We start from the raw sequence: 26,996 nt of genomic DNA on the forward strand, positions 1-26,996 counted from the left end.
TGAATGAATAGTGAATGATTAGAATAAATTGTATTGCTGACTATCCAAGCGAGCTAACAGTAACCATTCCTAGCTCAGCCATTCCATGCCAAAACAATATATTGGTTCTCAGATTTTCGTCAAAAGTGATAATTTTGTTCTTTATCGCAAAACATAAAACCCATATTTTTTTATAAGGGTGCCCATTTCCATTATAGGGTGGTTCGACAAATCATATTTTTCCACTTTTTCTCAAAAATGACTATTTTCAAACATTTATAACTTTTGAACCACTGAACCGATTTAGATGATCAACATATCAAATTGAAGCCAAACAGCCTTCCTTTATCAAAAAATAGACTAAAAAATATAGCGCCCTCTAGTCCAAAACCATGATAACAATAAAAAACGACTAAAATCAACGCGGAGGGGATCTGGCGTAGTGGTAACATCCATACCTCTCACGCAGAGATCACGAGTTCAATTCTCACTCCCGACATTCTTCCAAAAATGGAAGTAAGAGTGACGAACCAGCCGAAATTTGTTGAAAGTCACTATAAAAGAGACAAAAATAAAAGACTACAATCAATAATTATGAAAATAAAATCAATCTTTTTCGCAAGTTCAATTCCAACGGCTAGCGCATTGGCTTCAACTTGATATATCGATCATCTAAATTTGTTCAGTGGTTCAAAAGTTACAATTTTTTTTTAAATGTCATTTTTGGGAAAAAGTGAAAAAAATCGATTTTTCGGACCACCCTAAAATGGAACTGGGCGCCGTAATAAAAAAAATAAAAAAAATACGGGTCTAATGTTTTGTGATAAAGAACAAAATTACCACTTTTGCCGCAAATCTGAGAACCACTATATCGTTTTGGCATGAAGTGGCTGAGCTACAGTGCTATTCTGCGTGTCAAAAATTGTAATTTCATTATTGACTAATAATTGTTGTCCTAAAAATGTCGAAATATGCAGGAGAAATATGGTATGACACGTTTCTCAACAAAAACCATTTAAATCGAATCATTCTTCACTAACTATTCATAAAGAGTCACTTGACCCGCTGTGGTAGGAATAGTTATACATGAAACATCGGTAGGTTTAGTGTTAAGAACGTTATTGCCATAAACGAAAAAGAATAAGTGTTATGGAAATCTACTGAAACTGAACCAATTTTCAGTCTATTGTATCCCCGAAACCTTCATATATCCTCATACTAATACGTTAACCCATTAACGACCAAGCCTTGAAAAATATAGTTCATTTTCCGGGAAATGACTGTTCGAATAATCGAACATTGGCCGAAACTCGCAGTTTTTTTTTGCAAGTACAAATACTGCGAACTAAAAGTCACTTCAATTAGCTAATATGCGGCATTCATAAATGCATTAAAATTACATTCCGGGACGAACAAGCACAGGAGAATGAAACTTTCTAAGTATAAACCTGTTACCTTATTACTGGCAGGCTTATTCTTTCGAACGAAAGCTATTGCTGTCATTTTTATTGTTGGCCGTGGAGAAATTATAATGCTTAAGATTTTTTCCTTTCCAATTAACCATTTCCCGAGAAATAGAATATTTCCCAAAACCTACAAAGTAAAAAAACACTGCGGAAAAACTATGATATTGACTTGTAGTTCATTATCCAGTAGAATAGAATTGGTATATAAACAGCAGAAAAAAAATGTTCGTTATGGCCAACGTTCGATTTTTTGAACACTCAATTTTTCCGGCTGTTATTTTCCTGTAGGAGGCTCATTCGAATATTTTTTGCACTACAATACAATATGTCTTCAAAATACATGTGTGCATAAAAGTTTCCTTTTTTTATTTTATTGATTTATTTATTGAATTTAAAAACACCTCCCAGGCATAATTGCTTTAAATCTTATTTATTTCTCAATAAAGTTAACAAAAATTAAATTAAATGGATGAATTAAGCTATCTTTTGGTGTAAAAACAACAACATATGGTTGCTTTCCAAAGACATGAAAAATTATCAAAGTTGCTGATCGATTTTTCGAACGCTTGGCCTAAAATGGGTTAAACATCTTTTTCCGGTTGATTATTTTTGAGAAACTAAAGAAGTTCAGTGAAAATAAGAGTTCTTTCCATTTTTTGCATTTGCTTCACTATAACTTCGTGATAAAGTATGCATTAAAAAAAGAGTAATTTCGGATGGCAATGGAAAAAAGTCCACAAAAGATAGAGTATTTGTTGTTGGATTGTCCAGTCCAAAATATGACCTTGGTTTGTCCACTTTTTTAATGATAGTCCAGCGCACCTGTGTCAAATCAGGTATTCAAAGGTATAAATAAAACTGTCTTTTTCATGATTTACAGTAGTTTTATAGAATACTAGCTGACCCGGCAAACTTCGTCCCGCCCAAAAATTATTTTTCGTTATCACATCTACGTTTTCTTACTAAGCGCACGTTCATGGGTCCAATCGCAGAACTATTCATTGACTGATCTTCTAATCTCCCCTTTAAAATTACCTTTTACTATGAAATTCATAGTACTTCTACCAAAACTCGTCATCATAATATCAGATTATTTTTAGACACAATTCTCGTTCAAGATTCTTCAACCACATGCAAATAACATGTTTCTCCGTTACCTGGAATAAATGTTTGATACAGAAAATGTGATAGAATATAGGCAGCCCTAAATCGGACAATTCATTTCTCGAGTTTTGCTCTTATCGACACATTCTGCGATCCATTTTTATTTATATAGATAGAAGAAGATATAAGAGTGCGTTTTATCACAATAAAATCCATTTTCACTTTCGAACAAAGACCAATGTCGTTAGCGCAAACATCAAATGGATAAACAACGCTTGTTATTGTAGAACATATGCGAATTGGATTTTTCCTATGTTCCCTTCAGAGTTTTCCTTCAGAGTTTTCCGAAATTTTTCAATTGTCATGTTTGGTTGGAATATTTTTGGTTGAAATATGTGTATTATTTTTATGGGACCCCGTCTCCATTCCAGAGGAGGGAGGAGTATCATATCATCATAGAAACATCTCTCGTACCCAAAAACCCTTACATCGTAAATTTGGCTCCATTGCTTGATTAGCTCGAGTTATGCAAAAGTTTGTGAAACCTTTATATGCTAAGCTTGATTCCATTTGCTTGATTAGTTCTCGGGTTATTCAGACCCCCTTCCCCTCCCCTGTAGAGAGGGGGAGGATTGTCAAACCATCTTAGAAACGTTTCTTGCCTCCTACAACCTCCTCATGCCAAAGTTGGTTCTGTTGCTTGATTAATTTTTGAGTTATGCAGAAATTTATGCTTCATTTATATGGTAGCTTCCCCTTAGTAAGGGGAAGGAGTGTCTATTTCCCATAGAAACGTTTCTCGCCCCCTAAAACCTTCACATGCCAAATTTGGCTCTATTTGTTAGATTAATTCTCGAGTAATGCAGGAATTTGTGTTTTATTTGTATGGCGAGGGGTTCCATAAAAATAATACACACATTTCAACCAAAAATATTTCAATCAAATATGACAATTGAAAATTTTTGGAAAACTCTGAAGGAAAATGGGAATATCCGAAAAATTCAATTTGCATATGTTCTACAATTACAAGCGCTGTTAGTCCATTTGACGTTTGCGCTAACGACATTGGTCTTCGTTCGAAAGTGGAAATGGATTTTAATGTGGTAAAACGCACTCCTATATCGTCTTCTATCTATATAAAAAGAAATGAATCACCGAACGTGTTGATAAGAGCAAAACTGAAGAGTGGAATTGTCCGATTTACGGCTGTCTTTATTCTATCATATTTTCTATATCAAACATTTATTGAATGTCCTAAAGATCGATGCTGACATAATTAAATACCTCAATTTTGTATGCATTGTGTTTAATTGTACTATATGCTTAGGGTGGCCGTCTTACCCCGTCCTCCGCTACGTTGGTAGGTTATGGTTGTTATGCTATTATGGTTCTACCTCACGTTTTAACGCTGTGTAATTGCATATCATAGGGCGCTTTTAAACACTCAGCAGTGTTGTGAAATAGCACTATGCGTGTCCGACCGAAGCATATTTGTTTGATCCACTCTGTTGATAATTCTTAGGGGTTAAGTTTCATTTGAAGAGAAGCGAAAACTGCATCACAGCCGTCACCTCAGAGAGAGCAGGCAGTTATTTTCCAACCGGGAAGGGCTCAACAACAGACTTATCTAGAGATGAAACGGATATTCGGTAACTATCAGTATCCCGTCTATCCGGCCAACATTTGGTATCCGGCCATATACCTGATATTAGAGAAAAAACAATAATTTCTCATTAACAGAAGATAAATCACAACCGGAACTTGTAATGCTTGTTAATTATTTTTTGAATTGTAGTTCATTAAGTGTACCCTCTCTCAGGTTATGATCTCTGAAGTTCTTAGTTTTTTAATCTTGAATACAAATAATTGGTTGATGTACTTTGCATATTGAAATTGTTTGGCACAAAATCGGTCTGGAAGGCTGACTTGGTTAATAAAACGCTATGATAATCTACAAAATCTTTAAAAAACAGAAAAACTCGATTTTTTTTCTTTCCAATATTGTTATTCTCTACACCTGTACACAAAAAGATAGAAACATTCAGGTATTACATCTCAAAACTTAAAATGAAGCTTTGAAATGATGTGTATCCCATCTTCATGCGTTGGGTTTTCACGAAGTTACAGCATTTCTAAAACCACTTAAAAATTTCGACTTCACGCTCCGTTCCTATAATTTTTTGTCGAGTGTAGAATTAACGACAGAGTATTGCATACTAGGAATGAGATTTAGAGGCATAGTTTTATTTAAAAAAATATTATTAAAATATTACTTGAATCCTATTAACACTTTTCCCATGTGACACCGACTATTACCATAATAGGTACACTTATTACGAATCTCCAGGAACACTTTTACCATAATGGGTACATAGAAGTGACATGTTTTTAACACAATTGAGTCGTTTATTCATTGAAATATCAGTAAGAATCTTCAAGAACAGAGTTCAAACTGCTAGAAAAGTATACTTTTGTATAATTTTGAATTCAAATAGATTATTTATTCGCAAATCCCTGAATGTTGGTGACGGTGACCGGAATAAATCGCCACAGTAAACAACTGCAACAGAAACAACCGCTTAGAAAAAGTGTAGTAGGCTAGAAATATTTGGCGCGGGAAAAACATCATGTGCCTCACATTTCTATTATAAATTTATTCTCTTGTTCTCGTTTTTCGAAATTTATTCTGAGGACAATGTAATGGGGACGAAGTCCCCATTTGGCGAGGATAAGGAATCGAGGCGGCCCATGCCGCCAAGATGACGCAATCCGAGTCCACCGCCGACCCGCCGTCGGAAGCGGCGGTGTCTCGCACGCAAACCTGGGATCCACTGATTGCCCGGTTAGTTTGAAACATAGGATACGATCCTTTAGCAATGTCCGACCGAGCTCTAGCGAGCGTCGGACGGTATACGTCTGCCCGGGGCGTTACGTTTGCCTGGGGCGATACGTTTGCCCGGTTAATTCTTGTTTTGAAATACAATACCGCGCCACAATATTTATAGCCTACTACACATTTTATAAGCGGTGGTTTCTGTTGCAGTCGTTTTCTGTGGCGATTTATTCCGGGAACCGTTGGTGACACATGTCCTCCATAATTGGTACACTTACCCTACCTGAATTAACAAAGGTGTGCTGAATCAGAGCATTCAAAAAAAATGGACAAACCATGATCATATTTTCGACTGGACAAATCAAAATCATTTACCTTACCCTAAAAGCAACAAAAGTCGTCTTTGTTTTTATAAAAAATAAATCAATGATACTGAAATGGTAAAATGGTCTACTAATTACCTACTTTAGGTGACTGGAAAACATAAAAGTTTAAAAATACGCTCATCAGTGTAGTCCTACGTTAGAAAATTGGCATCGTAATTCGTCAATCGCGCTACATTTGTCAGGGAGATTCTTCTTGCTCAACTACCAGCAGTACTGATGGCACAGATTTCCCAATACCTAATTACCCGCTTGTTCGCATAATAAATGGCAAACACAAGATACGCATGAACCCCCTGAGTCACCGCCTGAGGCCTATGCTAATTTCTAACAGAACATCAAATATACATATGACAACGAACCGGGCCTGCCTAGCATCGAATCTGCCACATTCCCAGTGCCTATCCCATTGTCCATTGTCATCCAGTCGCGTATTTCCGAAAACACATTCCTCACTTTCGATCGGTGAGGCTGGACCGGGCGTTGAGTGATGATTCTGTCCCGGAAGAATAGATGGTCGTCAATATTTGGCTCTATCGTTAGTGGAAAAACATCGAACGGAAAATTTCCTAAAGCAAGCAAACACATTCCAACGCTGGCTGAACACTGCTGTGCGAGAGTAGATTGCGAGTGAATGGTGTCACAGATAAAAAGTTTCCCTCATTTCTACCCTCGCGTGAATGGCAAGATGGTTTCCAAGTGAGCAGGAAACACTTCAACAGCAGCTTCTGGTGTAAACAAAGCGAACGATATTCGCAGCATGGATTTGTAACGGAAGTCATTTTTCTCAGTGTAACAATGAAACGGTTTTGTGGCTTTAAGCAGCACAAGTTGCACAGAAGAAGCGGGAAAAAATGCGCTGACAACATACCTTCCCACGTTTCCAAAACTTGTGCACTCTCGAACATTGTCGCACTGGATGTGCTGTTGCACTGGCACTTTCCGGCACCGAAAAGCTTGACACCAGAGCCAGCAGAGGAGTGCCAACACCGTCATCATCGCAACAGACATGTGATGCTGTTTCCCACGAATATTTGACTGCGTCCAATCGCGTGGTCATTGTTTGTGTCTCCGAAAGCTAACCGGCGGAAGGGGGAAGAATTGTTCAAATTTCGAACAAACGATTCTAGCTGTGCTCCGAACGCAGTATATAATCAGAGGCTACCTCCTGGTAAAACAACGCAGTGGTGAATCGGGATCGTAACATTCAACCACAGCAACACCCCAAAAATTAACCCACCCTAAAGCATTCAATTTGGAATTAGGAGCGGAGTGTTTCGAGTGTCAAAAACTTAAAACCATGTACAAAGTTATGCATGATAACTTTGTAAGCCGTTGCCATTGCTTTCAACAGATAGTAAAAGGGGTTTAAAACGTTTACAATCTCTTAATTCCAGAATATGCTCCAAATCAATGAAAGTGATTCGTGCCAAAAAAAAATCAGGCAAAATAATGGTTGTTCACACTACCGTAGTCATATATTTCTGGGAAAAAAGTGCATTTCATTATGCGGATATTGGACGCGAAATACCCGCAGTGTTAGTAAGCCGTTTAGCGCTGTTATCACACGATTTTTGTAAAAAAAAAACGTCCGCATTGAGTGCGAGCGGAAAGAGAGGAAACGGGTCGCTGATATGAATGATTCGATTACCTCCTAGCCCCCTAAAATAGCGGTGCCGATGTGAACGGCGAACAGGTCATCCTCTAAATGGCTCTACAGAGAGTAATAAAGTGATAGAATTTATTGGGGAATATTTTTTACAAATGTATGTGTGCGTTTGTTTAGAATGGATGCAGCTTAGCTCGAATCGGTTCCAGGCGAATCGTTTCTAAAGGATAGATGATTTTTGTTTATTGACATTTTGTTTATTGTATCACAATTTTCAACTTGGCCAGGGTGATACATTTATAATTTAACAACCATGTTTGTCAGTATAGTCAGTATAGAACATGGGACAATTGAACTTGGTATTGTTTTTTTTAAATACTGTGAACAAAGAATATACTTTTTTTGTATTTTTCCCAAAGATTATACATAAAAAAATTGTTTTATGAAGAAATTTGCCAATAAGTAACATGTGGGAACTATGCGTAGAACGGCAGTTTAAGACGTTCACGCCGGCGCTGTAATTCATGCTCCTCGCCATCTGGCGGCTGCACTTAATACTTTTAGCTTTATCGGATGGAACTTATTCCAGGTAGTGTTTGCCGATTGAACGTTTTTCTGAATAATTATTTTTCATTTGTTCAAATATGATCTTGCAGATGGTATTTTGGTACACAATGACACAATAACGACCACGAAGTCTAGTACGAACCATTGGTGGTACGCGCCAGTGGGAACGTGTTAATAGCATAAAAAATAAACACAATTGGTGTCCAAGCGTCTCACCAAGTGGTAGGGGAAAAGCGGTTAATATGAACACCCTAAGAGATATGTCCACATACCGTTACAATCTCCGTTCTTCGGATATATAGCTGAACTAATTGTTGTTCAAGTATCTAACGGTTTTTATTTTATAAAATAGAAATAGTACATATTTCAAAAAAAAAGTAAAATCGAACATTTTTTAGCGTGCGGTTAAAATGATCACCTGGTGGTTTTGAAAAGAGCACCTGTACACAGGGTTGCCAACTATAATTTTAAAAGATCTGGAATAATCAAAATAAAAATCAGGATGGGTTGTCCAGAAAGTTTGTGCCGTTTTTTAGAAATACAAAAGCATATTTTTTATGGGCAGACTTACATATATTCAATTTTATTCTATACTACCTGACCCGGCAAACTTCGTCCCGCCCAAAATTTATTTTTCGTTATAATATTCACGTTTTCTTACAAAGTGCAAGTCCATGGGTCCAATCGCAGAGCTGTTCATTGATTGATCTTCTAATCTACCTTTTAAAATAACCATTCACTATAGAATTCCTAGTACTTCTTCCAAAACTAGTCATTATAATATCAGATTATTTTCAGACACAATTCTCGTTCTAGATTTTTCAACCACTTGCAAAAAACATGTTTCTCCATTAGCTTGATTAGCTCTTGACTCATGCAGAAATTTGTGTTTCATTTTTATTGCAGCCACATCCACAGCTCTTATATTTATTTAAATGCATTCGTATGTGTTGTTTTCTCCACACGTAGCTTAATTTTTTCTTTAAGTTTTAAGGCGATCGCGGGAAAAAAAAATTTTTTTGGCCTTTGGGCATTTTTTATTTATTTTGAATTTGATGACCCAGTACTGCTCTGATATATTTTAAATTTTGTCATATCTAAATTGTGTCGGTATATTTAGAGCATTGCGCTGTACAAAGATTGTTTTTTCTCGTATCTTAAAATATATGAGATTATCTTTACATTGGATTTAGATGGTTTACCAAACTCATAGAAGTCAGCAGTACGATAGAACTCTGTGCTAAAAAATAAAGTCCTTGTGGAAAGATCATTCGGATTAATGAGAAAAACACATTATTATTATTTTTTTTTTATTTTAATCTTACAATTGAAAAACAGGAATACAATAAAAGAATCGATTTCAAGAAAATAAAAATAATAGTGCAGACGATGAAAAAAATATGGAACGGATTTAAATGAAAATAAGAGCAGAAGTGGGTCTCAAAGTTATATTTTAATCAAAATTTCGAAATGCCAAAAAATATAAAAAAATGTTTTGTACTGCCAAACACTGAAAAATTTTTTAAAAAATCACACATATCTAGAAGAGCCGTAGGAACATATTTAAATATGATTAGAGTAGTACTGAATCTCTAAATCCAAAAAAAAATGTTTTTTTCAAGATTTCAATATTTTTAGTACAGGTCGGACTAGATTATCCGGAGACTCGATTATCCGGGATTCGATTATCCGGAATTTCAGACTCGATTATCCGGAGTATTTTATTTTTAATTCCGGAAATTTTGAATAATTTGTACAATTATTCTATATTGAATAGCCAATATGGGTATCAAATGAAAGGGCTTGACTAGTAGGATACAGTTATTTATGAAAACTGCAAATCCAAAATGGCCGCCACCACAAGATGGCGGATTACATATTTTCTCAGAACCCCATCAATATGGGTATCAAATGAAAGGGCTTGACTAGTAAAATACAGTTATTTATGAAAAATGCAAATCAAAGATGGCCGCCACCACAAGATGGCGCCATATATATTTTTTCACAACCCCATCAATATGGATATCAAATGAAAGGGCTTGACTAGTAGAACACAGTTATTTATAGAAAATGCAAATCCAAGATGGCGGCCACAACAAAATGGTGGATTACATATTTTCTAGAACCCAATCAATATGGGTATCAAATGAAAGAGCTTGACTAGTAGAATACAGTTATTTATGAAAAATGCAAATCCAAGATGGACGCCACCACAAGATGGTGCCGTATTCTTTTCCCAACCCCTTCAATATGGGTATCAAATGAAAGGGCTTGACTAGTAGAACACAGTAGATCATGAAAAACACAAATCCAAGATGGCCGCAGTTCCCAAATAACTGATTACTTTTTAATTATTTCATTCAGCTTGCCTTGTTTGTATGTATGTTTGAGTGTTCGTAGGATTGCCCCACATTAATTGAAATTTGACCCCGTTCCTGATCACCGATTGATCAGAAATTTGTAACATACCTTTAATTCTATTGCCATTATGAAACTGCGTATTCCATGATCTTGAAAAATTCAATTTGGCCGCCGCTAAAAAATGGCTGAATGGCTTGACTTGGAGAATACACTACATTATCAACAACACAAACATGAATGAAGCAACGGATGTGACAACTACTAACTGTTACTTGTCTAATTATTTTCTAGCATTTAGTACATTAATCCGTATAACCTCAAAAGCTGTTTTATTTGTTTTATTTTCTAGTTTTTAGTAAATTATCTGTACACTTAGCATACTACAATGGTATCTCTACAATAAAACCATTCAACTTTTTTTTAATTTTTATTTCTTACCTAACTTTCTTCGGAATATTTTAATTATTTACTGTATTCTATTAGTCAAATCATTTTATTTGATAACAATACAGGGTAACTTCGATATAACGTAAATTTCACTTTCAAAATTGTACGTTGTATCGAATTGTACGTTATATTGTAGCCGTGGGCTGGCCGATCCTCTATAAGCGCGCAGCTTAAGCGCCACTCCCGAAGGAGATTGCCCGCCAAGATCGTGTGCCCGGTAGAGACTCCCTTTGAGGGCGAGTTCAAGTATGACTACTTCCGTAATTGAAGTACGGATCGTTCCAGCCAGGCTACGATACCCTAACTAAAACTCCACAACCAGCTAAAACCTCATCAACCTTTATTTAGCTTCAAAACGATCCGTAGATTGCACCTGTGCCTGAATGCATATCATCACAGGCCAGGTCGCTATTCCCCGCTAGAGAGCGTAAATCAATGGAAGCACTTAACATCCGATTTAAATTTCACCAAGCGAAAATCGGCAACAGAAAGAATTACAAACACGCAATACTATCATTCTTCCAAACACTAAACATCATAACCACTTACAGAATATCATTACAGTGAGGAATGTATTTTCTTGAAACATCATAACATGGAACATTTTAATTCTAACATTTATTAACGTTCATCTTTCTCTTAGGCCTAACTTTCTCTTTCTATTGTTTCTGTGTGTGTCTTCCTAAGTGTATTTCAGTCATGACTGTTTCGTTGTGCTTTATATCTTGTCTTTGTGCTTTGTGTTTGGTGCTTTATATCGTTGGTCAATAGCTTTTATGGGTGCTACATTGTCCGGGAATGACGACACCGGAACAATGGCTACCAACTCCTTTTGTTGGACGCGCCTTTCACTCGCAGTCCAACTATTATCGATCTTTCGGTTCGAATGAAAAATCACCGTGGCGTCCTCACTGGACGCCACCTTCCACAGAAGCAGAATAAAGGAACGGACTCACCGGCTTGCTTTAAATTTGTTGCTGTTGGTCCTCGATGTAACGACAGCCGGACAGAGCTTTGTTCTTTGAATCGGCACTTCCGTTTACGATGCGGCGGATGCGTTACGTCGTTGCGTTGTTACGTTGCGATGAGACGAAGGCGCTGTCTGTGGAGAGTAGTGTAGCCTTCGGCTAATACGTTGGTATAAGCACTGCGTTCGCACATGATTTAAAATTTTAAATGAGTTACCTTTCTAATGATAGCACAGACACACAATCTAACTACTTTCTTACAAACAGACACCACTCACGATCGACTAACTAAAATTATAAAGATTAATATCTGGAACAACGAAAACTTGCTAACTTATTACTTAGCATGGACGAATGGACGAAAGATGGGTAAAACCGCACACTTCCACCGTTTTCAGCTAACAGCAGTAGAATGTGCGAGCCAGAAATTCCTCAGATCAGGGAAAGTGAAATCAGGCCTACGTACGTAGCTTTTCCCGAAAGCTTATCGGCCGCACTCGGAAATCCAAGATTAAAGCAGGCCGTCTCGTTCTAGTTTCGAATTACCGCATTCCAGCCTTCACGATCAAGAAGAAGCATACTAGAAAGCTCTCGCGGAAATCTCTCCCAGACTCTCTGATCTGAATTCTCACGCGGGAAACGAATAAGCTTTACGCCGCTTGAAGATCAGCTCAGTCCATATCTATAATCTACCTTAGGGCAAATACATATAGAGTATGTTTTGCCCTAAAACATTTAAACTGCTGACCGCTACATGTAGAAACATACAACAAGATCATATTTTCGACTGGACAAAACAACATCATTTACCTTATCAATCTAATTTGTGCGGAGACAAACACAGCCTAATAAGCACAGCTGAAATCTGACTATCCGTTCTCTTGTGATGATAAGTTATACGTACGAACTGAACCTTTGTTCTATGCACAAGCTATTGAATAAATGAGCGATATCAGTGAATTGCATCTTTGGATCCTTTGAATTGTGGGTATGGACCTTATGAAAAATTCAGCCTTATACAAAACTACGATCACATTTTATCCTATGCTATCAGATGATTGATATTCTTATGAATAAATTTCCTCCTATTTCTTATATAATCTCAAACAAACTTCTAGGACGCACCCACAAAGCTAACAAATTATGGGGGTATTTCGGTTCACGTCATTTGCTAACATTTCTAGGTATGAAAATGGAGTTTTTTTCTGCTTATCTACAAAATTATATGAATGTTTCAATCCCTACTTCAGACAGCAACTTTTTCAACATGTGTAACTGCGTTAGCATTACAGAAACAAACGATGTGCGTTACAATTAATCGAATCTCAAACACAAACGTAGCCCTCGCTGCACCAGTTTATCGGAAAAACCGTTCCATTTCTTCATCCCAACAAACAGTTTCTGTTTCGCCTCCTTTCAGTCCAATTCAGTCCGATTCAGGGTCAGCGGAATCGACTTTCGGAAGGCTCGTCGTCGTATGACCTAATTTGGGCACCATCATATTCAGTTAGCATCGAAGAAAGGATCAAGTAGATTCCTTCTTTTGTTTTGTTCGTTCTGCTGGAGAGCGCTATAGATAAACAGCGAAACTCTATTCATTTCGCGCTCGGAATTGGGTCTCCGGAATAGGGAGACACCCTGGCGGAAGTTCATGCCAGGCGGTTCGCTGACGAACGGAACGGAAGACAGTGTGCTGCTCACGGCCGGAAGTGGAGTCGCCTGTTGGCGATCAAGGCCCTACACTGTTTCGACAGAATACCTATCCCCGCTAGCGAAACATCTTTGTCCGGAGGAAGTAAAATAAACTTTGCAACTCTTCGCCTTTTCTGGGGTGCGCTTTGCTTAATTAACATTATAATAAAGTTTTGAGAATAATTTAATTTGAATTATTTCTTCTTTCGGATCGTGATCCACTCTTTGTGCGAAACTAGATACGAAGGCCGTGGGCGGGGAGCAGACGGATAGAAATGTTGGCGGAACTTTCTTCCCAAGTGTGCTTAAATAGGTTTAAATTCGAGCAATTTGTAGCGCACAATTGGAACGCCAGATTTGCAATTGCCGAAGTGGAAACTTGCGATGGAATTCAACGCTTCGATGACCCCCACGAAGAAAGGGAGAACATTCAGAGTAATTTTCGAATGTCAAAGCGTAAAGTAGTTAATCAACGCTGCAATTCTGTTCAGTGCGATTTGCCAGAATTCCATTTCACCCATTCACTTACTAGTCACTGTCACTTCCTGTTCGGTGCTGATAATCGTTACCGAGGGGAGAACCATGCAAAGAATCCCTGAAAAATCCAATAAATCACTTATGCGGAGACAGTTCCGGAAAAATCAAATCTCATTTCCACTCTTTGGCTCCGTTTCGATCTGCGAATATACAAGCACAGACACATGTACACACCAGCGAATGGTGAGCCGGATCGCGAAAAACAGTTCCTGTACCACCTGACGATGGTGATGGTGATGATGATGATGATGGAGGAGGAGATGATGACGCTGATTGCAGGAGATGCGCAATCGAAACGAGGAGAAGAGGACACTTGCTTCCTGGGCCAGGTTTGCTGGGAACATACCGTCGAGATTGGCCGCCTGCTTACGGATCTCTGTTCCGAGAGTCGAAATAGTTGAACTCGGGTTTTTGGGGAAGTGAATGTCAATGGAGCTATTCTGTCGGAAAAAGTGCTTGTTCCAGTGCACACATTCACATGACGGTGGGTGACACATACGCAGTGGTGCCCTCGGGAATGTACACCGCGCGGGTCGAGGCTTAGCCTTCCGACATCCGGCGAGTGTAGAAGGATAAACTTGGCTGGAATCTGAGTGGCATTTTTCAATAAGTTTCCGAACGTTGTGCACATATTGAAGCAGAATGAAACGTTCCCCTTCCGCACCGCCCGCACAGGGGAAGCTTCTGCCGGAGCACTCTGGGGACTGCTGACAGGGCGTCTTCGCTTTGAGCTGGCCCGGATGATGGTATTGAATTGGGATTTTTGCCGCTAGTCACAGCTTTGAGCAAGGATTTTTGGACAAGTATCCACTCTGCCATGGTTTTCGTTATGCTTTCGGCCACTCTCTCTCTATCTATCCTGCACTCTGCACCACTCGTTTCGATATGTCAGCAGGTTTTCCAATGTGATTACTGGCCAGAAGATAGTGTGGCCTCTAGTGTATGTGTGGTTCGTTTTCCGTCGGTCAGGAAGTGATTATGATGATTTTGGTATTTTACGGAAATGCCGCGGTGCCAGTTTTGGTAAATTGATTGCTCCTCGTTTGCAGTGTGCATTTTTGGGGGCGCTTCTTGTCAAACCGTGATGTGGACGGAACCATTGCGGAATACTGATATTAGATGTGTATTTTATAAATATTCTCTATCTTTGCTTATCCTGAATACCATATTCCATATCCACATATCATTATTTCACTGGATACATTATTTAGTAACTGCTTCAAATAGAATTAAAGAAAACCTAACGAAGCCGCTGTAGTTTTTGCCCAAAACACAGTACCGTTTTTTCGACCGTTTTGGATTGTCCCGTCTTTTTATCAATTCGTATTCGTATTCGTTATGTAAAGGGAATCTTTGATATAACGTACCCTCGTTATAACGTACCCTCGATATAACGTCACTCGATATAACGTACATTTTACCTCGATATAACGTACACATTATCGAAGTCCAAAAAAAAAATATTGTTTTTTATTTTTTTTTTCTGAAAGAACAATAAATTATCTGTATTTTGATACTAAAGCTTGCGTTGTAACTTTAACCAATCCCGAAATACAACTGTTTTGTGATTCCGGATTCTAAATGCATCAAACTTCAATCAACAGAACGAAGGAAAACATCATGAGAAAAGTTGGCTTCGTCTTTTCATTGATTTTATTCATCAACCTTACTCAAACAGCAATACAATAGAGTAATATAACCTACGTTTCAGAGTTCTTTTCTTCGATATAACGTACAATTCGATACAACGTACAATTTTGAAAGTAAAATGTACGTTATATCGAAGTTACCCTGTATAAAGAAAAGTCGCAGGAGGATTGTGTACGAGACATGACCGCATAGTTGACGTAGGATTGCGTTAGGTTATCTGTTGATTTTGGATATGTTTGAAGAATTACATCGTTAAACTCTTTGATAATGATTTGGTGGCCCTGAAAAGGGCCGTTTTGTTTGGTTGTTGGGTATTGTGTGTTCACTCCACCAGTGTTTACCGAGTGATGATGACAGAGGGATGGTAAACAGTCGTTGTATGGTGCGTATCAGATGAAAGATACCGAAGTGATGAAAATGATGAAAATCGCCCTCTGTGATCCTAGACGAGATGCCTCCTGTGTTATGTTATGTATAGAACAACTCACCAATGCACTATGGTCCAGGAGGTGCATTTAAGTGAAAATTAGCATCTAGAGCTCGACAGTGATTCTTTAGACAAAAACTGTCTTCGACAAAGTTGTTACATATAATAGAGCACTCATTTTTATGTTATCAAAAATAGGGTGACCAAAATTGTCGATGAAATGAAAAATCTAACTTTCTTATCTTTATAGATAGAGGTAAACATAGTTCGACAATATTATAGCCCTGGTTATTTTAAGTAACTTTGTGGAACAATATTTCTTTCTATCTCTTCAAATAACCGATATAACGCCTTTTATCTAGGTTGAGTTAGGGTTACCATGAAAAAAAAGGTTTTTTTGCTCTAACTTTTATATGTAAAATTCTACATCAAAACTGTCTTCGAATGACTTTTAGAGCTTTCCAATCCACGCATTTTACGGTGCATAACTTGTATGTATCTTAATTCTACTCAAAGTTATTGATGTTTTTTCCTCGAAAACACGACCTTTTCATTTGCTAGCCGTTCTTTTTGGGGCGAACATAATAAAAAATTATTGATGGCATTTTAAAGAGAACATTTGATTCTACATAAGGTGTAACTTCCAAAAGAGTGTTATTTTTTGTATTTGAGTAAATTAAATTTGAAATTATGACTTTTTGCATATAAATGAACAAGTTGCAACTTTTAAATGTATATAGTAAGCGTAAACTTTAAAGCAGCATCACTTCAGTTCAGTCTTATAGCCACTCAACATGGAGGTTCAAAGAAGACACTTTTTTGTTTTTGTTTTCGGTGGACGAAATATAGAAGACGTTATACAATTATTACGAGAAAAATGCCAAGATATATGTGTTTTGAGTGCCATAAAGTGCCTGAAATGCCAAATGCTGAGCCAAAAGATGAAGCGTAACCGTGTTCGGGAGATTACAGAAAAATTTTCTGCTGAAGAACTGGACTTCGCAACAGCTTCGGATCCAGTATTATCTCTTAGTAATACGCAAACACCAGAGTATTCCGATCTTCTGATTCCGGAAAATGCTAAGCATTTGATTTTGTAGTTTTTTATTTGTATGATTTTTATTTATTACTATGAATTTAATTTCCATTATAACAACTAAAACAGGTTAATATGTACATATGGAAGATTATAAAAATAAATTTGAATAAAACAATAGGAACAACAAAAGTTTGGTAAAATAATGTCATCAATCAACTCATCGCCAGTAAAATATGTCAATATATTACTAAAAAATAACACGTCGAGCTCCGAGTTGTTCTTCATACGGTTTCTATTCAGGAAGCATTTGATAAATTGTTGGTCCCCGTTTTTCTTTTTATACAATAAATATATTTTATTGTAGAAAAAGAAAATAGTCAGAAATTTTTCTCGTAATAATTGTATAACGTCTTCTATATTTCGTCCACCGAAAAAGGAAATCAACAATGTGTCTTCTTGAGCCTCCATGTTGAGTGGCTATAAGACTGAACTGAAGTGATGCTGCTTTAAAGTCTACGCTTACTATATGCATTTCAAAATTGCAACTTGTTCATTTATATGCAAAAACTCATAATTTCAAATTTAATTTACTCAAATACAAAAAATAACACTCTTTTGGAAGTTACACCTTATATAGAATCAAATGTGCTCTTTAAAATGCCATCCATAATTTTTTATTATGTTTGCCCCAAAAAGAACGACTAGCAAATGAAAAGGTCGTGTTTTCGAGGAAAAAACATCAATAACTTTGAGTAGAATTAAGATACATACAAGTTATGCACCGTAAAATGCGTGGATTGGAAAGCTCTAAAAGTCATTCGAAGACAGTTTTGATGTAGAATTTTACATATAAAAGTTAGAGCAAAAAACCTTTTTTTTTATGGTAACCCTAACTCAACCTAGAGAAAAAGCGCTATATCGGTTATTTGAAGAGATAGAAAGAAATATTGTTCCACAAAGTTACTAAAAAATAACCAGCGCTACAATATTGTCGAACTATGTTTACCTCTATCTATAAAGATAAGAAAGTTAGATTTTTTATTTCATCGTAAATTTTGGTCACCCTATTTTTGATAACATAAAAATGAGTGCTCTATTATATGTAACAACTTTGTCGAAGACAGTTTTTGTCTAGAGAATCACTGTCGAGCTCTAGATGCTAATTTCCACTTAAATGCACCTCCTGGACCATAGTGCAATGTAATGTAAGATATTTAGTAATACCGAACACAATCTTCAATTTTTCTCATCAGTAAAAACTTGTTACTTTAATATAAAGAATCCATAATTGAAATGGAAAAGGTTTATTTTAAATTTTTATTTTCTGAGTGTTTATTCAACCCAATGCGAATATTAATTGGACTAACAACACCTTATATTATATGTAGAGCATATGGAAAATCTCTTTTTTATAAAATTTCTTCACATTTCCGATTTTTCTCGCCGTATAAACTTGCCTTGGGTGAAAATGAACACAAGCTTAAACCAAATGACCCGTTCCCGAGCGGGAACACACCTTGGTTTTTATTTATGACAATTGAAATAAATCGTCTCATATATCAAGTAATTTTTAACACTAACTACTAACTGCTACCATATACAATTTTACACTTACACTAATGCTAATTTTTTCATAATACATGATATGGTCATTGATATGGAATTTCAACACTAAAGTTCCAAATTTAAATTTTATTTACTAGAATTAATCGTATCATTCACCTTACTTGCAATATAAAAATGCCCCCGACTTGCATATATTTGCAATGCCGATTTCCCCCGGGCACCTTGGTTTTGATGTCTCTGTTAGGGAACACTTTTCGGTAGAAACGAAAGGTTCCCCTACTTTCATGTATTTGCAATGCCGATTTCCCCCAGGCAGCTTGGTTTTGATGTCTCTGTTAGGGACCCGCCGCATGTGTCGTCAATTTCGACCAATCAGAAGTGGGTTTTTCCGTTATGATAGGAGTTGAAATTTTTCAATTGTTCGATAGTTTGTTTTATGACATATATTATTTTCTTCAATATAGAAAATTTTTTATGGAGTGCCGAAATCGATTGACGCAAAATTTCATCAATCCATCATTAAATGACTGATAATTAACAAATAAGCGTTTGGAATTGGATAATTTTCACGATGTGCCCGATTTTCGATTTTCAATTTTCAATTTGTACCCCAATATGTTCCCGAAAGACGTAATCTAATCCTACGTCAAAATATATATATATATATAATTGAAACTCTTCTTCGTTTCAAATTTCTGGTGTTCTTCAACTCCTATGTCTTTCAATGGTGCCATCTGAGCTGCGCTTCCTGTAGCAATCACACAATTGAAACCGATCGAAGTAGTTTAAGGATCGGGGACCGGTTCAGAGCGGGTAATACGGATTGAGCAAAATGATACAAGCGAACTGAATAAAATAATTTAGTAGTCCTGCTTCAACAACGCAGTCTTTTCTTGAATACGACCCTCTATATTTTTTTAAGAACACTTTGCACCTCACTAGTCAAAATTACTTCTTCCCTTTTATGTTGAGTAATTCTAATAAAACTATTCAAATTAACAGCAACTTTTACGGCAGATACATAATCTCTTTCAACGAGGCGAATAAACCTTCGTAAGGTTTCACTGGTAGTTTCACTGACCAATCACTGGTGAGAAGAAATTTTAAATATGGATTTCCACATATGACAAATATGGGCAATATGACACACATATATATATATATATATATATATATATATATATATATATATATATATATATATATATATATATATATATATATATATATATATATATATATATATATATATATATATATATATATATATATATATATATATATATATATATATATATATATATATATATATATATATATATATATATATATATATATATATATATATATATATAAATGAATTTCTGTCTGTCTGTCTGTCTGATTCTTATGGACTCGAAAACTACTGAACCGATCAACATGAAAATTGGTATGTAGGAATTTTTGGGGCCGGGGAAGGTTTTCGTGATAGTTTGAGACTCCTTCCCCCTCTCTAAGGTGGGCCTGCCATACAAATTGAACACAAATTTCTACATTACTCGGGAATTAATCAAGCAAATGAAACCAAATTAAGCATATTGAGGTTTTAGGGTACAATGAATGATTCTATGATGGTAAGACTCTCCACCCCCCTTTCTAAGGAGGGGCTGCCATACAAATGAAACACAAATTTCTGCATTACTCGAGAAATAATGGAGCAAATGAAATTAAATTTAGCATGTGAAGATTTTAGGGTGCATTAGGACGAATTACTCGAGAATTTATCAAGCAAACGAAACCAAATTTGGCATGTGGAGGTTCAAGGATGCAATAAATATTTCTATGGTGGTTAGACACTCCTTCCGCTCTCTAAGGGTGGGCTGTCATACAATTGAAATACAAATATCTGCATAACTCGAAAACTAATCAAGCAAATGAAGCAAAATTTGGCATGTGAAGGTTTTAGGGTGCAATAAATGTTTTTACGGTGGTTAGATAGTCCGCCCTCTCCTCTAAGGGGGGCTGCCATACAAATGAAACACAAATTTTCTGAATTACTCGAGAATTAATCAAGCAAACGAAACCAAATTTGGCATGTGGAGGTTTTAGGATGCAATAAATATTTCTATGGTGGTTAGACACTTCTCCCGTTCTCTAAGAGGAGGGCTGCTATAAAAACGAAATACAAACTTCTGCATAACTCGAGAACTAGTCTAGCACAATTTGAGATGTGAGGGTTTTTGGATATGAGAAATGTTTCTATAATGGTATGACACTCCTCCCTCCTCTGGAATGGAGAGGGGGTCCCATAAAAATATTACACATATTTCAACCAAAAATATTCCAACCGAACATGACAATTGAAAATTCTCGGAAAACTCTGAAAGAAAAAGAGAAAATTCGGAAAATTAAATTCCCATATGTTCTACAATTACAGTGACAAGTGATGTTAGTCCATTTGATGTTTGCGCTAGCAAAGTTGATCTTTGTTCGAAACTGGAAATGGATTTTATTGTGATGGAACGCACTCCTATATCCTATTTATCTATACCAAAAAAAGGATCGCCGGATGTGTTGATAAGAGCAGAACTCGAGGAAGAAATTGTCCGAATTAGGGCTGTTTTTATTCTATCATGTTTTCTGTATAAAACCTTCATTCCATGTAACGAAGAAACATGTGTCTGAAAATAATCTGATATTATAATGATGAGTTTTGTTAGAAATACAGGGTTTTCCATTTCGGGCTTCCGAAAGTATACAGCCCTGCGCTGACAACCGTTTGACTTAGCTGTCAACCAAAGCATCATATCGTTAGTTGAATATCTGCCATTTTACAATATGGATCGTTTTAGCATCGCACAACGTGTTAATTTTGTTAAATTATACTATAAAAATGATGAAAAACCGGCAAATGTTTTTCGAGTATTACGGACGGATTTTGGTCGTCATGGACGGCCTACAGAGCACACAATCGCTAATGTAGTGCGTAAATTCGAACAAACTGGATCCGTAGCGGATATTGTGAAACCTGTGCATCATCGTAATGTGCGTTTGGCCCAAAATATTGCTGCTGTTGCTGCCAGTGTGGAGGATGACCCGAATGTTTCGATTCCACGGCGTGCTCAGCAATTGGGCTTGTCAAACACATCATTGTGGCGAATTTTGCATTTGGACTTGCACCTACATCCATATAAAGTCCAACTGGTACAAAAATTAGAGCGTGGTGACCATGGAATGCGTCGGACATACGTCGATTGGGTGAACGAACAACAGCAGCAAAATGCTGAATTTTCGCATCAAATTTTCTTCAGCGATGAGGCACATTTCGAGCTCGGTGGCTATGTGAACACCCAAAATTTCCGTATATGGGGCTCAGAAAATCCACAGGTGATTGTTGAGAGGCCATTGCATCCGCCAAAAGTCACTGTTTGGTGCGCATTATGGTCTGGTGGAGTCATCGGACCGTATTTTCTAGAAAATGAGGACGGCGAGACGGTAACTGTGAATGGTGAGCGCTATGGCCGCATGTTAACCGATTTTTTTTTTTGCCACAAATTGAAGATATGGATACGGATGACATGTGGTTTCAGCAGGACGGCGCCACGTGCCACACAACACGACCGAACATGGCCATATTGCGAACGAAACTTGAGGGACGCATAATTTCGCGTTTTGGTGATGCCAATTGGCCGCCCAGATCATGCGATTTGAACCCGCTAGAATTTTTTTTGTGGGGTTATGCGAAAGACCGTGTCTATGCCAACTCTCCGCAAACTCTTGAACATTTGAAAGACAACATTCGTGAAGTTATGACTGAGATACCGCCATATGTGCCGAAAAGTCATCGAAAATTACCTGTTCCGGATCAAGGTGTGCGAGGAAGCCCTAGGTGGACATTTGAATGGTGTTGTACTTCACACATAATGGCATAAACCAAACTTTAATTTGAAATAAAAGTTTCATCGAAATTTGAATTTTAAGTGTGTTTTATTTCAATTTACTTTCGGAATTTAAAGTTGGAAAACCCTGTACTAGGAATTTTATAGTAAAAGGTAAACTCAACGGGGTCGAATAGAAAATCAATCTATGAACCGTTCTGTGAATGGACCCATGAACTTGCTCATACTAAGAAAACGTGAATGTTTGAAGGTTTTGATAACAAAAAAAACAATTTTGGGCGGGACGAAGTTTGCCGGGTAAGCTAGTTAACTATAAAACTATTTCATAAAAACGTGCCATATTTTCTAATCTGGTACCATTACTGAAAAAAGTAGCCCTGCGTCAAAACTAGCTGAATTAGATTAGTCATTCCATGTCAAACCGATATGATGGATCTAAAATTTTCGTGAAAAGTGGTAATTTTGTTCTTTATTGGAAAACATTAGAAAACATTAGTTTTTTTTTAAATTTTTTCATCAGTGTGACCATTCCCATTTTAGAGTGATCCGAATGATCACGTTTTTCCCATTTTCCCAATTCTGGAGAAAGGGATAAAAAAATGAATAGTACTGAACCGATTAAAATGGTCGTATTTTATGGTATAATGGTCGTATATATATCGTATGGTAGTGGTATTTTAATAATTTTAACACTTTGGTGTGATGGAATAGATTTATGAACAATCTCATCAGAAGTATCAGAACTACCGTTTGCATAAGTGTCTCATGTTATTTGAATAATCGCACAAGTGTCTCCAGCGACAAAATCTTTGTTCATCTAAAGTTAAAAGTTCTGATCATTTCGAATCACAGAAATCATTATTTGACTAACTACTGGTTTAAATTATGTTGAAGTAGATATTTTTAAAAAGCAGAATAATTGTTAGCATGTGTGTCTTATGTCATCTGAATAATCTAATGTAAAAAAACTTTGTTAAAAGTGGAAAGTGTTGATCTTTTCGGATACACATTGCTGGCAATTATTACACATTTATGGTTTCAATGGCAAAAGTGTTTCATATTCAACGGATAATAAAAATAAATTTATGTGTTGATTATCCTTCATATGATTTACTATTGGAGACTGTTTAGAATGATTCCACACGAAGACGAATTATAAAATATAATTTATATATAAAAACATCACATCACAACACATTGTTAAGTTAATACATGTTTTTTATTTGTTTATTTTTCATAATCTTGCATGTACCATAAACATCACTTTTTCAAGAAAAAATAAGTCCGACCAGTACGACACATACCGCACAAAAAAAATTGAACAAAAAAAATCCCAAAGAAAAGAAGCGCAAAAACAGGGTTTCCTGTAATACACTCGTCGGTTCTGTAGCGTGGTTGCCCCATACCTAATGGAGGGTATGATATGGTAATCCCAACTAACCATATAAAATATGATATGCGCGGTTAGAGGGGTCGCATCTACAGTGTGGTCCAATATGTTCATGATTGAAGGGATTATTATTTAGTGATGAATACCACTGGTAAGTAATGTCGAAGATGGACACCAGCAAAGAGATAGAACACAACATTTTAGAGTTCACTTCGATAGAGGCGAAAACGCTAGCCAGGCAACTTAAAATGTTAATTATGTTTATGGTTCTGAAACTGTAAGCGCCCATTACGCGCAATTTCGATTTCATTAATTCCATTCCAGTGATGTTCATGTCAAATATACACGACTTTCTGATCGGTCAATTGACGGAAATGTCGATAAAATGAAATGATTATCATCAGAACCGTTATAAAATTACCGTCGATTACATCGAAAATGCGAAATTGTGTAATTCACGATATGTATCAATAAGATGTAATAAATCCGACTCTGTTGCAGTTGATAATGCTATAATGACCCTAAATAAAATAAACAAATAGGATAAAACAAATTGAAGTCAACATTTCATAATTACTGAAAATCCTCAAAATTTGAGAAAGAAAGTTTGGTAAAATTAAAAAAGTTGGCTAACCAATTATATTAAATTTTTCAGACACAACCGAACACTGCGTAGAACTGTAATCAATCAATAATCTAAGATCCGTATAGAACAGGGATTTTGCCAATCTATAATGTTGTTCGAGATAAACATGCACTGCCAAAATACTTTTACCTGCATTTCATCGGTCACTTTGGTACCTTCTTTTAGCATTGTTACCATTAATTATTAGCAACGAACTTACCTGAAAGAGAAGAAGAGAATGGAACTCAAGTTTAATTTTTTTTTGTGATAAATGGATTTCAGTTTATCGAATGAGAAAATATATTTTATTGGCTGGAATACTGCAAAAATAACTAAGATAAATCACTCCTGAAAAGGTTCGATATTTACCAGCAGCCACGGGTGAATTTTTAATTTACACCAGCTAACCCGACAAACTTCGTCCTGCCCAAAATATTTTTTTTTTTCATCAATACCTTCAAACATTCACGTTTTTTTTTTAAACGCAGGTTCATGGGTCCAATCGCTGTTCATTAATTGATATTCTAATCGCTCCTTTAAAATTACCTTTTACTATAAAATTTCTAGTACTTCTACCAAAACTCATATGCTTAATTAGTTCGCGAGTTATTCAGCCCCCCTTCCTTTAGAGAGGTGGAGGAGTGTCAAACCAACATAGAAACATTTAGTGCCCCCTAAAACCTCCATATGCCAGATTTGGTTCTGTTTGCTTGATTGGTTTTCGAATTATGCAGAAATTTATGTTTCATTTGTATGGCACAAATTTATGTTTCATATGTATGGCAGCCCCCCTTAGAGAGTGGGGAGGAGTGTCTAACCACCATAGGAACATTTATTGATCCCTAAAACCTCCACATGCCAAAATAATTTTCGAATTATGCTGAAAATTGTGTTTCATTCGGCAATCTTTAATGCTTCCTTTAATGCGAAGCGAATTTGAGTTCCGGAAATGATAAAAAGTTACACCCATATCTTGCCGCCACTAATTATTTATGCGTAGGAGGAACGTGGGATCGGAATTTAATCCTTCAAGCATGTCTTCAGCCAATTAATTGTGATGAAATTTTTGAAGAAAGTTGAGCTTTTTGGCACTTGTCGTGTAAAGTCGTATCCAAAACGAACGATCTCGTGAGAGATTTTTAATTCACGGGCTAGCTTCCTCAAACTTGAATGACGATTTCCGAGCACCATTCTTTTTGTTTCGCGGTTTTTTTCGTTCGGTGAATGGTCGTCCTTGATGTGACATATCGTTCATCTCTTCTGGACCATCTAATGAGGCATTTAAACCTTATACCATTCATACACCCGTTTTTCGACATAGTTGACATTTACAACGTTTCGACACAAGACATTTTGTACGCAACATAATATCTACATAGGATCTATAATGGAAAAGATTCTTTTCAATTTTTTGCATACCAATCTCAACAGATTCGGGATAAAAATTTGTAAAAAAATATTTTGAGAGTGCATCTTACTATGGTGCATCGAGAAAAAATTTCACCAAAATTTGAAAACATTTGAAATATTGAAGTTTTTTTGGGGAATTTCGAGATTCAGTACTACTCTAATCCGTATTTAAATGTGGTCCTACGCCTTTTCTAGATATATGTGATTTCTATTTCAGAATATCAACGCGGTATTCATTTCAGAATTTTGTTGCGCGGTACAAAACATGTATATTTCCAATTTTTTCACAATTTTGAGATCCAGTACTGGTTTAGTTTATATTTAAATATGTTCGTATGTGTTTTTGATATTTGTGAGAACTGCGCGGTAAAAAATATCAAATAAATTATAAAAATTAAAATAAAAATAATTTTCTAATATTTTGATTACTCTCCTGAAATTTATAATTATACTAAACTCATTTGTTCATAAAATGTCACCTTATCACCAGCACTATGGAAAATATTGTAGAGGGCACCAAATTAGGAAATCAGTTTTTTTTATCCTCACATGGTTCACCACAAGAGATGTAGAGAAAAACGTAATTTTTCTTTTTTTTTCTCGTGGAAATGAAAATTTGAGAAAATACTCAAAGTGCGTCTACCGTGGTGTACCGTGACAAATTATAAAATAGAGAAAGTACCATTTCCATTTCCAAGCTATTGAGAATGACGTGGAAAACACTACGTTTTTTAAGAACTATGGTTGAATACGAAGTTTGGAAAAAAAATAAAATTTTGTACCGCATAACTCTTCTTAAATACTGAAAAAATGGATGGGTTACATGTATGATATAACCGCAAAGTTGACGTGGGACCTTCGTTGTCTTAGTAAGCAGTTGTATTGTATAGATTAAACTATCGATTAAATGAAACAAATCTCCTAATTCAATCGAATTCATCTCTAGTATCTGAAATGACAATTTTCCCAGGAAGTACGTTTATGTTTATGGGAAACATGTTCCGGTTTGCACAAAGACAGGCGAGTGCAAAAGTACTCGTAGCTTGCACATATTTGCAAAGTGGA

General features: G+C 36.3%; 1 protein-coding gene across 7 annotated transcripts in view; it reads right to left on the reverse strand.

Annotated features, from left to right (window-relative positions):
• The window catches only part of LOC129775988 (nephrin), a 497,623-nt gene that overhangs the window by 233,486 nt on the left and 237,141 nt on the right, over positions 1 to 26,996 (reverse strand). The window contains exon 1 of one of the 7 annotated variants that reach the window (XM_055781313.1): positions 24,672 to 24,690. The exons of the other annotated variants lie outside the window; for them this stretch is intronic. The gene's annotated coding sequence lies outside the window, so the exon portion shown is untranslated. Of the gene's footprint in view, positions 1 to 24,671; positions 24,691 to 26,996 lie in introns of those variants that run through there. 7 annotated transcript variants of the gene reach the window in all.

Source organism: Toxorhynchites rutilus, chromosome 3 (genome assembly GCF_029784135.1).
Source record: "Toxorhynchites rutilus septentrionalis strain SRP chromosome 3, ASM2978413v1, whole genome shotgun sequence".
In the NCBI taxonomy this organism is placed as follows: domain Eukaryota; kingdom Metazoa; phylum Arthropoda; class Insecta; order Diptera; family Culicidae; genus Toxorhynchites; species Toxorhynchites rutilus.